A 14,075-nucleotide genomic window follows, 5' to 3' on the forward strand; every position below is an offset into this window, starting at 1 on the left:
CACTATTTTATGTTGTCAATCCACTCTTATCCATCCATTTCAACTACCAAACAAACCCCTAGTTACTAACATTTCCACCCTCTTATTCCAAAACTTTATCCGCCTACCAATTAAGCCGAAATGGGTCTTTACCAAAACAGTCAATTTGTTAGAGGTCAAAATTTTAGAGGAGATAATAACAGGAGATCGATAAGGCGAATATGGATGGGGATACAATTTGAATATAGGGTCCAATAACGCTACGTCCACCGATCTAAAGTCGGTGAACACCCACCGGAGGGGGAGCTGCTGGCGTGGTGGTCAATGGTGGTGTTGGAGGTCGTCGGTGTAGGAGGTGGATAGGTGCGATTCCGTCGCCCTCTCTCTTTTGGTCCTTATGGAAGCAGAAGAAGAAGATCGCGTGCATTTTTGAATCGTTTGGGTCATAGTGTTTTCTCGCTTTTTCTTTTTTAAGGGTTGGGACCCACCATTCGGTGGGAGTTCACCGACTTTAGTTCTGTGGGTGTAGCAGTGTTGAACCACTGTGTTTGGTTGATAATTTTGGAGTGAAAATTTTGAGTTAAAATGTAAAAACAGGTGAGTGGATGCGAAATCTCAAAGATGGGTGGGACCTTGAGTGGGTCTCCTTGACTCTCTCATCAGAAGGAAAAAAAAAAAAACTCACTCCAATTACTCACGAGTTGCCACAAGTTTTAAAAAATCTGTTCAATTACTCACGGGTAACCCCAAGTTTTCAAAAGTCTGTTCTGATCTCCCAACCTCACTTTTTTAAAGTAAACAGCTTCGGACTAATTTCGGAGGAGAGAGAGAGAGAGAGAGAGAGTCCGACCAACTTCGGAGGAGAGAGAGAGACGGGACCCTCTTACTTTTCAAGGGATCCACTATTTTTTGATCCCCTTGCTTTACAAAAAGTTTGCATTCAAAATTAACTTTCTAAAATAAAAGTTCAAAAAGACGAACCAAACACATTGCTTCCTTAACTTTCTTATGACCGTCGATACTGATCGAGTAATTATTCAGTGCCCTTGAGGCACTATCTCAAGTCTTTTCTCCACCACACAATACAATGGTATCCATACACTTTGTTTTAGGTCCCACCACAATGTGTGATGAAGAAGAGACTTAGGACACCATGTGGTAGTGGACCAAGGGGATTGAATAATTTTTCGTCGCAAACAACCCAATAAACTTCAATCTTCTACCAATGCATGATACACATAGCAAAGAAATCAAGGATCTGCACACCAATTGATCTTCTACCAATCTCTAGGTAATGTTTTGGTTCAAATCGACATTTTTACAAGACAAAATTACCCAAATGCTAAAAGAAAAAAAATAAAAAAACTAACTGGTACCATCGTCCATCGATTAGCCCCAGTTGAGCATGGTTCGATTTTTAGGTTCAAGTTGCGAGAAAGCAATTTCTTGTGAATCCCCTAATCCCGTGTGGATGGTCTGCCTTTGACCGGACCAGAGAGAAGATTAGTCGAGATGCACGTAAGCTAGACCGAACAACCTGACCGTCAAAAAAAAAAAAAATGATACAGCAACAGGGAAATGACAAGAGAATCTAAAGCTTCCTCACATCCCACATGCATTGTGAGTGAACTCAGCCGAACTCCTTGAAAAATCACAACTTTCTGATAACTCTGGGCAGGAACTTGCACATTTGACAAGAACTTGTAAACAAGAAACATTTAGGGTACTAGCAGTATCAACTATCACCAGTTTGTAACATTGGCATTCCAAAATCCAACGAACGGGGTTACCAGACTCTGGGATTTGCGAGGGTCTGATGCGTACGTCGTCATCTTTAAACCCTCCCTTGCATCACGTATATCATGGTACTTAAAAGGACTTTAGAAATGGTGGGGGAAAGACATCAATATCGCCATTGCTACATGCACTCTTGAAGAAGAAAGATCTCGAATTCGGCCATGGAAGATAATAAAACGCGCACGAGGGGTACAAATTCAATAGGTTTTCGCAATCCAAAGCTGTTTCAAGATTATATACAGCGTACTTCCTAAAGATATGTACACTAACGGTACGAAAAAGTTTTCAAGGATGTTTCCCGTTCTGCATGCTCAACTTTTAGATAGACATCGGAATAACCCGTTATTTAACTATAGAACATCGTCGCAGAGCTTCACCCATGTAACGTAGAACGTCACTAGAACTTGAATGACAGCCAGAGACGGAAACGATGTGATGGTTATCTATCTCACTTGCCACCGTTTTCATCTGGGACTCCAATTACAGCTTTCTGCAATATTAGAATGAAAGGAACTTGAGTGGCAGTTTTAAAGAGCAAATTTATTCCAATAGGCCCAGGATAGAAATTGGCTTCATAATCCATTACCCGAATGCAGGACAAGGTGTATTGCACCTGTCTCTGAAATTTGGTAGTAAACGGCTAACCTGATCCTGCAACCATGTAACGACTGCATCAAAATATAAACAAAGTACACTTCCAACATCTGCTTTCGGTAATTATATCTGTGTTCTGGCATTCTCAAAATTTTGGAAGAAATCAACCGAACCAAGATCCCAGAAACCGTCTCTTTATTCGGTATCAAATGTCATGCTATGATGCTAATCACATGAATCACTTTGTAACCCAACATTCAAGACAAAGTGACCAACTAAAAAACGACTCTGGTGTTTTCCCTTAACAACCGAGGTATCTATCCTGCAACCGGATACCACTGAACCCCATTCTCTACATATGCATCACAAGGTTATTTACCAAAGAAAACTGAACTTGCTTGGAGGGCGTATCTAAATTAATTAAGGCATACATCATAGAGATTAGAGAATAGGCTTCCTTTATTATCGAAAAATTCGCCGACACAAAGAGTTCAGAGGAAAGGGTGGCAAGAATTCTACCGTTTTAATATACCTGTATGTTCAAGGATTATACCACAAAAGAAAATGCAAATACTGAAGACAATTCAACATTATTGAACAGTTGGGTCTGGAAAAAAGAAAAGGGGAAAAGGAGATGAATGTTTCTTGCCAAATTTTGGAATTTTGAGAAAAGTAAAATAATTTTGCATCCAGAAATGTCAAAAACCAAATCGGGTAGATACCAATTCAGAACTCCCACTCTCAGTAAAATCCTAGAAAAGAAATGTCAGCCGGGAACTTAGGAAGAAAAGCTGGTTCAAAGCTACCAAGGAAACAGCAATTCATAATTCAACTAGTTTGTATAGAAGATATCAAGATAGGCTCATGAACAAGTTTTGTCAAACTAAAATGGCAGTTATGGCACACAAGACAACTGAGCTGTAAATTGACATTCAGTTTAGAAACAGCTAAACAATGGGCATCAAAGTAGTAATATATTTTCCAAGAAAAATCATTTATTGAAATTGAGGAAAGATGCATTTTTCCAAATCTTCCCCACGTCATCAAGCATCATCTCCTGTGACGTGGAGCACCGGCGGCAGCAGGAGGCGGCAAGTGGCAGCAGCTGCAGCTGCCGGTGGTGTCCGGTGCATGGCAGTGGGGGTGGCCTCGGAGGCAGAGACGAAAAAAAGGGGTAAGTTTGAGATTCAGACACTAACAGGTTGGCTGTTGAAGCAAGAACAGAAGGGGGTTACAGATGCAGAGCTGAGAGTAGTGTTGTCGAGCATTTCAATGGCTTGTAAACAGATTGGTTCGTTGGTGCAAAGGGCTAGCATTTCTGACTTGACTGGAGTACAGGGTGCTGTTAATATCCAAGGGGAGGACCAGAAGAAGCTTGATGTTGTCTCCATTGAGGTTTATAGTCCATCTCTTCACAACTTCACGACCCCCTAATGTTGTCGTCTGTTTTTAGCTTGAGGAGCTATTTTAGTGTCTGAAAAACTCAAATAATGACTAACCTCTGCAAATGGGAGTTCAAAAAAAATCGTACTCCCTCCGTCCCTTTATTATAGTCCAGTATTCTATTTTGCGCTGTCCCTTAATAAGTGTCCATTTGGTAAAGTTAGTGGGTAAAAGTTGGTATATTGTCTATTTTGTCTCTAAAAGTAGATTCCATTTTGAAAAGTTAGTGAGTAAAAAGTGTAATGATGATGGGTAAGTAGGGAAAGTGGAGAAAAAAGTTGATGTGAAAAGTATAATGATGATGTTTTTTTAATAAATTGGAGTTACGAAGTAGGACATTTAAAAAGGGACGGAGGGAGTACTTTTTTGCCAACACCACTACACCCCCACCATCACCACTACTACGCGCTATAGCAATATGTTTCTCCATTTCTTCACTCTTGTTGCCCCTGAAACTTCCCAAATGTTTCATAGCAACAAGCAACGGATCCAAGGAAAGAGTTCAAGTTCTCACTTCAAAGTACATTTACTAGTGAAACAATTAAATAAACTTAATAGGTAAAAAAATAAACCAATTACTTCAGACTCGGATGTTATTTGATTACTCGTCCCAAATAAATTGGTTAAGTTCTGAATTCAAATAAGAAAAGGGTATGTTTTCACACTTTTATCATCTTCGTATCAGGGCCGGCCAGGGGGTAAGCCCCGCAAGCCGGCCGGCTCAGACAACCCCCCGGCAAGGGGCAACAAAAAAAAAAAAATTGTATGTATACAAAAAAAAAAAATAGAAATCCAGCAAAAAATATATTTAGGGGCATCATCCAAAAAATTTTGTACAAATTTTTAAAAAAAAGTAAATATGTATGGTTTCCACCTACTTTAAAAAATTATGATACTTGAGAAAATTAGGAGGGTAAAAGAGAGGTTTTTACATACTTGGGGTAAATAACAGATAAAAAAAATTAGGAGGGCAAATTATTAAGAGAGAAAATTAGGAGGGCTATCAGATAAGAAGAAAAAAAGAAAATGGACGCTATAGCCAAAACAAGAAGGGACGGATGATGTAATTCAAGCTAAATGAACAATATAATCTTGTTTTTGTCCTTTTTTTGTTGTTGCTTATATGTCTTTTTTTTTTATACTTAACACTAGTGGGCAACGAGCCCTGTTATTCGCAATAAAAATTTGCAGACAACCACATAAGGAAAAACTCGTTTGGGCCCATTCTAGGTCTCACAAAAATTTAGAAAAATATCCATAAATTTTTTAATATTATTTTATGGAGCCTGTAAAAAATCAGCTCTAACGGACATTAGTAAGTATTACTTTTGAATTTATATGGGCGAATTGAGCAGTTTCGCCCAACAAATCCAAAAGTAATACTTACCGATCGATATCCCTTGGAGCCGATTTTTTACAGGGCCCCATAAAATAATATTCAAAATTTTTTGGATATTTTTCTAGATTTTTGTGAGACCCGGAATGAGCCCAAACTCATTTTTCCTTGCGTGGTTCTCTGCAAATCTTTATTGCGATTATAATTTTCGAGTGGGCAACCAAGCGGAAGGTCGAGCTTGGGCAACCCAAATGTAGGGGCCGGCACTGCTTCGTATATGTCCATATGGGTACATACCAATAAGATGATACGTTGCGCTATCAGAATATTTGTCTTATCAGCTGACTCGGGTTAAGTGCAATGAATATTAGTAAGTTTGACACATAACCAATCAACACTAGAGTTGAGAAAGTATTTCTTGGGTTAAACTTATTATTTATTCTATTATCTGCAATTATATAACCAGAAAAATGCATTGCGGAAGATTTTACGGGGTATATTATCGTACTTCAAGTCACATACAAACTCAAATAAGCAGTGTTGGCTAAAGAATGATGGTGAGAAAGCAGGACTAGATAAAAAGAAAGCAGTAAAACTAACAAATTTTATGGGCATTACAAATTGCCAAGGGTTGAAAACATACCTAGATGAGCTCTCTGGCAAGACAAGTACGCCATGTTCTTCCAAATTCTTACAGAGTTTTGGCACTGTGATATTTGCACCCTCTAGAATATCAAAAAATATCTGTTCAAGAGAACAGAAAGTGCAAATTAGAAGTTGTGAGTATTCCAAGAATGGAGAGAGTTAAGATTCTCAGTTAAAGGGAGAGAGAGAGAGAGAGAGAGAGAGAGAGAGAGAGAGAGAGAGAGAGAGAGAGAGAGAGAGAGAGAGAGAGAGAGAGAGAGAGAGAGAGAGAGAGCAGCATTATATGAAACGCATAGATACAAAGTGAAACAGACGCAGTGAGAAAACATCCTCACCCGCACCTGCACAGCTTTACTATGGAAGCAATTGAAAACAGTCATTCAACTATCTAAGAAACGAAACTAACACATGCTACCTGTTCTTGCTTTTCCTCTCTTATTCTCTTGGGAATTTTTTTTTTCTTATCATTTCTAATCTTACTGTAAACACTTACTCTGAAAATTTCTGCCAAATGGGATGATGAGATGATCCCTAAACCTGCTGCATTGTGAGGCTTGCCAACGAAAAGATCTGCCTAACTGCTCCTCTATATAACTTATGCTACACTAGAAATTTATGTATAGAATTCAAACTTAATCCAGTATGTCAATGTAAGCACCAATTGTGTCGGTAAAAACAAATTAAAATAGTTGCTGTTATCAGATACAGAAGCAAGAAAGTAACTTTCCGAAAACAGACTAGATTGAGGGGGGAAACATGAGTAGGGAAACAATACTATCTATACTGTGGGTGCTTGAGGCAGCTCAGACTGTGGTAAAAGCTGATTTCTGGACAATGCAGATCCAGATTATCAGCTTTTCCAAGCTTATTTAAAAAGTTTTTTGCCAAAAAGTAGTTCCAATTCACGAAGTTGCAGCAAACAAGCTAACATAAATTGCAGTAAAAAAAAAGCTGGTCTTATAAGCTATACAAAAGATACAAGTCTATGCTATCATAACAAGGCTACTTACTATGTTGGTCTCCACCGAAGAAACATCCACCTTAAGTCCTTTGATTTCATTCAGTCCTTCTAGAAAACCAAATCCAAAAATACCATGAAACAGAGACGTCAGCTAAAAAATAAGTAGCGACATAGAGTAATATGTAGTATTTGAGTTTCCCGCTCAAATGCCACTTGAAAAACCACCTTTGCATATATTACGTGCAGATACTTAAGAGTTAGAAACTAAATATTTTGTGCTTATAGTTTATCATGCATTGGGCACGATCAACCTCAAGCTTTCAGACATTATCTTGCACTGCTAAGGTGTTATCGTGCATTGTCCTCAAAAGATAGGTGTTTTATATGATAAGGTGTTGAACGGGTAGAGTAATTTACCAGCTAAAGACTTAGCCTTCTTGTGATCACCCTCAAGCTTTCCAACATTATGTTGCACTGCAACCAAGGCAGCAGCACATAGGACACCAACTTGTTTCATCCCACCACCTAAGGTCTTCCTGAGAGTCTTTGCCTACAAACAAGTATTAAAAAAGAGCTAGTATCAAGTATTTATGATTAGAGAAAATAGGGTTCGTTCTTGTTGCGAAAACATCAGAATAATACCCTAGCAATAAAAGCTTTTGAACCGACAATGTCACTTCCAACTGGAGCACCCAAACCTTTTGATAGACATACCTATACAACACAATTAGAACAAACAGACCAAACCAAAAGGAGTGAAGTATTATTTGCAACCACAATACCAGGAAACTAGCAAGGAAAGATTACTTGAAATGCCAAGCACTATGTACCGAAACTGAATCAGCAGCCTGCACAAGCCTATGAACAGGAGCTCCAAGTGCCTGAAAATGAGTTTAATCAAGTTAAAATCCAATTTTCAAAACAAATAAAATCAAGTTAAAATTCCTGAAGTCGTGCCTGACAGCCTTTATCAGTATATTAGTGTGCAACCCAAAGTAACCGTCCAGGGGATGAGTCTAACTCTCCCCTAGGTCCCAAAGAACAAATGGATGAGGTAGGAAACTAGTGCATTGGGTATGAAGTTTAGTTACGTGTTAAAGATAACCTTTTTATTTCTCATTCGCTATGTTTTTTGGGGGGTAAGTTCTCATTCGCCATGTTACATCGACTCTTCCTCAATAAATCAAGTACCCATGTGGACACTTGACACCTAGATAAGGATGTTGGGTATGTATCAGATACTTCCCATCGCACACGTCTAGGATAATGCTATTTAACTCCATCATAGTTCCTACATATTGTCTCGCCATTTCTGTAACATTAGTACAGCCACTTTGACAACATCAGATGCACCAGTTTATACCAATTATTAGATTAAACATGCCAAAATGATATCTTTTGCCGAACTCAAGTACCCTTCAATAATAGGATTTAGGGACTGTAGATATTCACCCGCATCCAACACCCCTACCCCAGTTTATGTAGCATAACTCATCATCAAAGAATAAGAAAACAAGACTGTAAAAGGTGATCCAGAAGATATGCCCCATCCTTTCATTGCTCCAACAGTTTGATTTGGATATACTGAGCAGTTAGTGCCTTTTTCTGACATCGATGTACATCACCAACATCTAACTACATAGTATGTGGGAAAACTGTATAGGCAAGCATTGTCTCGACAATACATGTCTTTTTCAGCAGATTAAAAACTAGATATAAATAACTAAAAACTGTTGGATAGTATTTTCTCACAACTGATGCATTAAATATACGGGCACCATCGATGTGAAGCTTCAGGCCGTGCTTCTTTGCTAGGTCCCCAACTCTATCTACATACTCGACAGAAAGGCATTTACCTCCACAGCTGCATTAAGATACCATCCGTAAGCATTGCATTACATATAAGAAATGCCAATCAAATGGTAAAATACTCCTTCCTTACCAAAAAATAAAAAATAACTATCAAAAGATAACGAGAACATCTTTTATTAAATCAAATTCTAAAATCCATATATACTTTTTCTTACACTTACGACTACCTTCTCCTAAAAGATATTTTGTTAAACAGTTCAGAATACTATCAGAAGGAGAATGATTAAACACAGAAACATAATACGTGCTTTGTATACTGCTCCACCCAAAACAAGCAAACAAAAAAATTCTTCTTCTTCTTCTTTTTTTTAAATTTCTGACTCATTTTGGAGATTTTTTTATTCAACTGAATTTTGGTAAAATGCAGAAGTTCACTTCAGTATGATAATCCTTCCAGAAATCAATCAGTAGTATCTGGAAACTTCCAATGCATCATATCACACTTTCAAAGTAGAATCTTCAGTCACCTGTTCAACCTGATTTACATTCAGTTCAACATAGTAGTGCTTTTACTCTTGAGTAGCTTAAGACAAAAACTTACATATATGATCACGAGTGAGGAAATTCTTTATTCTCTTCAACTGATTCAAAACAATGAGCAACAGAGCAGTGAAAAATGTGAGTACTCAGATGTCAAACCATACTTCACGAAAAAGAATCTAAAGTTCTTTAGCCGCTGTTTAATTACTAACAAAAAAGTGGACAAGTGCAAATAAATTCATTTTCCTCTTCGTTTCCTCACTCAACAAGTCCAAGATGGCTTAAGCGTATCCAAGCTTCTAACTAAAAAAATAAACCAAGTAGACAGTCATAAGATAACAATTGAAGATAGGCTAGAAAACCACATAATATACATGCATATTCTTCAAATGAGTACATTCTTTTTTATGAAAATATTCGGTAGTGTTTAATAGCAGAAGTCCATACTGTTATAACTTAGTTTCCAACCCTCAAGCCAAATCCCCAGCTCCATTCCTTCTAGGTTTCTCGTGCAACAACCTTTGACGTCTTTTCCCGAAGTCTCTGGAAGAGATAAGCTAAGGAGAAGCTGCAAGTCGTTCACCGGGTAAGGGAGCAGCTCAACCACCAAGCCTATCCCTTGCTCTTACCTTTTGACAGTTAGGGAGTTTTGGATGAACAATACATTCAAGTTTTAACAACATAATTGTACGGATATTAGTATGTAGTCTGTTCCTTTCTTGTCTCCCTAGCATAACATATTTGTTACCCTTTTCTCTCCTACTTACCGCAATGGAGTGTGAAATGGCAACTTATAGCAAAAGGTAGAATCAAATTTGATCACTGTCTCAGATAGAATATTTATCTATGAGAACTTTTAAATGCATTTGTTAAAAAAAACTTTTTAATGCATTTGTTAAAAATAAGAACTCACTTCACATGTGTATTTTCCAAGCAGATAAGCCTAGTAACTGGGTAACAAATATTCAATTTAGGGTGCCTTATCGCTGCTTCAATGAGATCAATATCCATTGTTCCGTCTTCTTTATTCTTCACTGTCCTGGGGTGTACACCTCCAATTGTCGAAATGCCATTCTCGTAAATGTGAATATGGGATCTGTCTCCGAGAATTACTTCGCTGCCCCTGATCTCACAATGAACAAGCACACTAATAAGGTTACCCATGGTGCCTGAAGGCACGAAAATGGCAGCTTCCTTGCCTGTGAGCCTTGCCATCTCTGTTTCAAGGTGGAGGGCAGTTGGGTCATAACCAAGTACATCATCATCGACTTCAGCATTAGCCATTGCAGCCCGCATTGCTTCACTAGGTTTGGTCATCGTGTCAGACCGAGGGTCCACTCTTCCGGTTACCATTGTGACTGAATTTGAACCAAGAAATTCATCAATATATAGCAAAACCAATGACACAAAGCTTTTACAGCTCAGGTCAAACAGTAAAAACTAAATATAAAGTCCAAAGGAAAGATTGGTTAAGGCTCGCCATTGTGTCTTTTCTGTAACCATTTCAATATTTGCTCGAAATAATGAATGAGTAGGAAAAATTACATAAAAACCTCTACAAGTTCAGTAATCTAGGGACTTCTGATAACCAAACAGTAAAGAACCGAACTACCAAAGTTGATGCTGGGAATTCTGTATAGCTTATCCAAGTCATTCCATCAGAAGAGTTGTTCCAGCCGAAGCAAAAACTCTTAAGGTAATGATTTCTACATATGGTTTCACTATCAAGACAACTATGTCATTGCAATTCATCTTGAATGGTTTGGTTCTTCTCCTCTCAAAAACCCCTCTATTAATACACCTATGATGCACGTACACGTATTGGAGTACGGGAATTCATACTATACGGCTATGTCGATCGGGCAAAATAAAAAATGCAGTGTATGGATACAACTGGAATGCCTTCAAAAGATTATAATTTAGAGAAACCCATTGTAGGTAACTATTGTAAGCGAATTGACAGAATTAGTTAAATAACTTGATTTGTCAATGATCCAACACACAACCTATGTTACATGGATCCTTCTTTTTGGCTCAAGTACCCATGTCGATGTGTCCGACTCCCGTATCCTTTTGGACACTCGAATCCTCTAATTGTTAAGATACTTATAGAAAAAGAATATCAAATTAGCCAGAAAAGCGATATTTTGAGTATTTCACATAGACAAGAAATAGGGAAATAATAAAAAGATAATTTTCTTAACCCTTTCTTGTTTACATACATAAACATAGTTTATGGTACATAATCTCAGAAAATTATGTAATATATAATACAAACAAGAGTTCAAGACGTGTCCCTGTACTCGTACTCAAGTTGGGGACACATATCCACGTATCCTAAGATAAGTTTAGGAAGGTACGACGCTTGGACTTGCACCCGCACCCGATACTCACACACGAGGCCATGGAACATAGCATACAACACAATATAATGCAAACGTAACGTTTAATCAGAGTGTCAAGTCATCACAAAACTTATATATTCTAAAGTCATACTTACTGAAAAACGTCTCATCAAACTAACTCCATCTCTGTGTGGAAAAATTACTACTTTGGGTGAGGTATACGGCAGAAAATATACCTCATTTTGGTAAGTATTCATGCAAAAATACATACTCGTATTCGTATCCGGTTCATATTCACAATATGGTACGACATATTTCTTGGAATACTCTTCCTCGGAACCAATCTACGGTCCATTAGCAGGAGCCCTATTTAGGCCAGGGTAAAAGTCTCAAATGAACTGACCCCGCTGGAGTTGATAGTACCCAATTGTGGAACAGACTTAGCAAGGATCAAAGCCATAAATCTCAGGCTTGACCACCTCGCCAACCACTTGGGTTCATGCTTCATATTGATACACAATGCCATAAAACTTCAATAGTCCAACAGTGATGAGAGACATCAAAAGACACCGGGAAAATGACGGCCAATGACATGTTTTGATAATTAATACCCGCCAAAGACATTTTCAGTATTAACAAATGTTCTTAGCATGTCCTTGGCGGGTATTAATTATCAAAACACGACCTGAGCCGTCATTTTCCCAAAAACACCGCATAATAGACCATAAAAGTATCATCAACAATATTCGCGTTTGTTCGTTTTCTGACAAATCTTTACCACTATTGATTCTTCTCAATGGGAAAAGTAAATCTTTTTTACTTTTATCTTAATATTTTTTTTAATATCCAAGATAGCCCAACAGACCGACTTTTTCAGCTTTATCTCGGATATTTTTAAAAATATTTGAATAAAAATAATATTTTTTTACTTTTTCGATTCTCCTTTTCATGACTAATCAATAATCAATAGGTTATAAATGTAACAGAACAAACAAAAGAAACAAAAATTTGAATAAAGATAAAAAAAATCCAAAAATCCCTTAGCAAAACTTAGACTAAAAAAAATCCAAAAATCCCTTAGCAAAACTTAGACTGTGTTTGGAATTCAAGGAAAGAAAGGAAAATTAAAAATCTTATTTTAGTTAGCCCAAGAAGGGGCGTTACTTAAAGGAAAAATTCAAGAGATCCCCTCACAGTAAAAATCCAAGAGAGAGAGAGATGCTCACTTGCAAGCCCTTCTTCACTGCCTTCAAGCAAGCAAAGTTGTATAGTGACTCAAATGGCGGTGAGAAGTTGTAGCAAAGTTGCTTTGGAGCTAAGAGGGCGTTGGTTTCATTTATAGTATAATGCATCATCGTCCAGTGGTGGGCGAACAACTTTTTTTGAATAATAGCTAGACCTGATTTATCTAATTCTTCGTAGCTTTATTATGTGTCGTAAAAAATACTAGTATAAGATACGTGACAATGATTGAGTTCAATGTCAAAAAAATAATCAACCCGTCCATGGCCGCCGACGGTGGCTGCACCCACCGGGAATCGACCATTGTATGGGATCCAGATGACAGTTCCACTCTAGATTCTGCACGGATGCATGAAAAATCAGCTCAATCTGATATGAGTAGGTTTAGCAGGTGCTTGATTCAATTTTCTCATTTTTCATTCAATAATTTTTTTTGCCAAAGTATTAGTGTATTCTTTTGGAGAATTTTTTCATTGCAGAGCAACTATGTCCCACGTGGTGTCCGTTCGGCACTCCTGAGCCGTTCGATGCACTTTGGACGACTCAAATTGAAACTTTCTCTCTCCTCTCACCCCTCCTTTCTCTCTCTCCAAATACGAACCGTCCAAAATCACATTGGACGGTTCGGATGTCTCAAACAGGCACCACGTGGTACCCACCCGGCGCTGAAAAACTTCTCATTCTATTGAGATAACTGGAGACTCACCCAGGCGTGGAGTAGGTAACAGCCATATTGTATTCTGTGGAGGACAGGTCACATTTTTTAAAAATTAAACTACCAATTAATTAAACTACTAATCAATTAATTAAAACCACCAATTGAGCACAACAATCCAATGAGCAATAATACAATGAGCAACGAGTACAGAACGACATGTCAACCTTTATCTAGTACTAGTATATGTAATGGCCATTTGGCGGGGAGGGACAAGAGCCATGAGATAGTTTCCTATTTTGGCTCTTCGCCTAATAATCTTAAAGGATTAAATTTTTTTTTTGTCTTTATTCAATTTTTTTTAGTTGTTAATTTGCTTTCATTTTTCTTTTTTTGAATTATTAGTTTGACTCCAAGAAAGGAATCTAAAACTAAAAGTTCCAAACTAAATGTTTGTTGAATAAAGACAAAAATAATCCAAAACAAACTGATATTTAGATTATTTTTCTTTATCAAAAAAATAGTTAGTCTTAAACGTAATTTTCTACTTTTTTTATTTCTCTCATCATGACTAACAAATAATCCATAAAAAAATTTGACACAAAACTAATAAATATGAAAAAACTAATTGAATAAGACAAATAATTTTCCCAAATTATGTAGTCAAAACAGGTCTCCAGCTCGTTTTTACGTGGTGTTTGGTTCTCCTTGGCACCCAGATTAGTT

At 37.5% G+C, this 14,075-nt stretch overlaps 1 pseudogene; it reads right to left on the reverse strand.

The window, feature by feature from the left end:
* Positions 1-1,945: 1,945 nt before the first annotated feature.
* Positions 1,946-12,808, reverse strand: LOC131325875 (low-specificity L-threonine aldolase 1-like; annotated as a pseudogene).
* Between the last annotated feature and the right edge of the window lie 1,267 nt (positions 12,809-14,075).

Source organism: Rhododendron vialii, chromosome 5a (genome assembly GCF_030253575.1).
Source record: "Rhododendron vialii isolate Sample 1 chromosome 5a, ASM3025357v1".
Classification (NCBI taxonomy): Eukaryota; Viridiplantae; Streptophyta; class Magnoliopsida; order Ericales; family Ericaceae; genus Rhododendron; species Rhododendron vialii.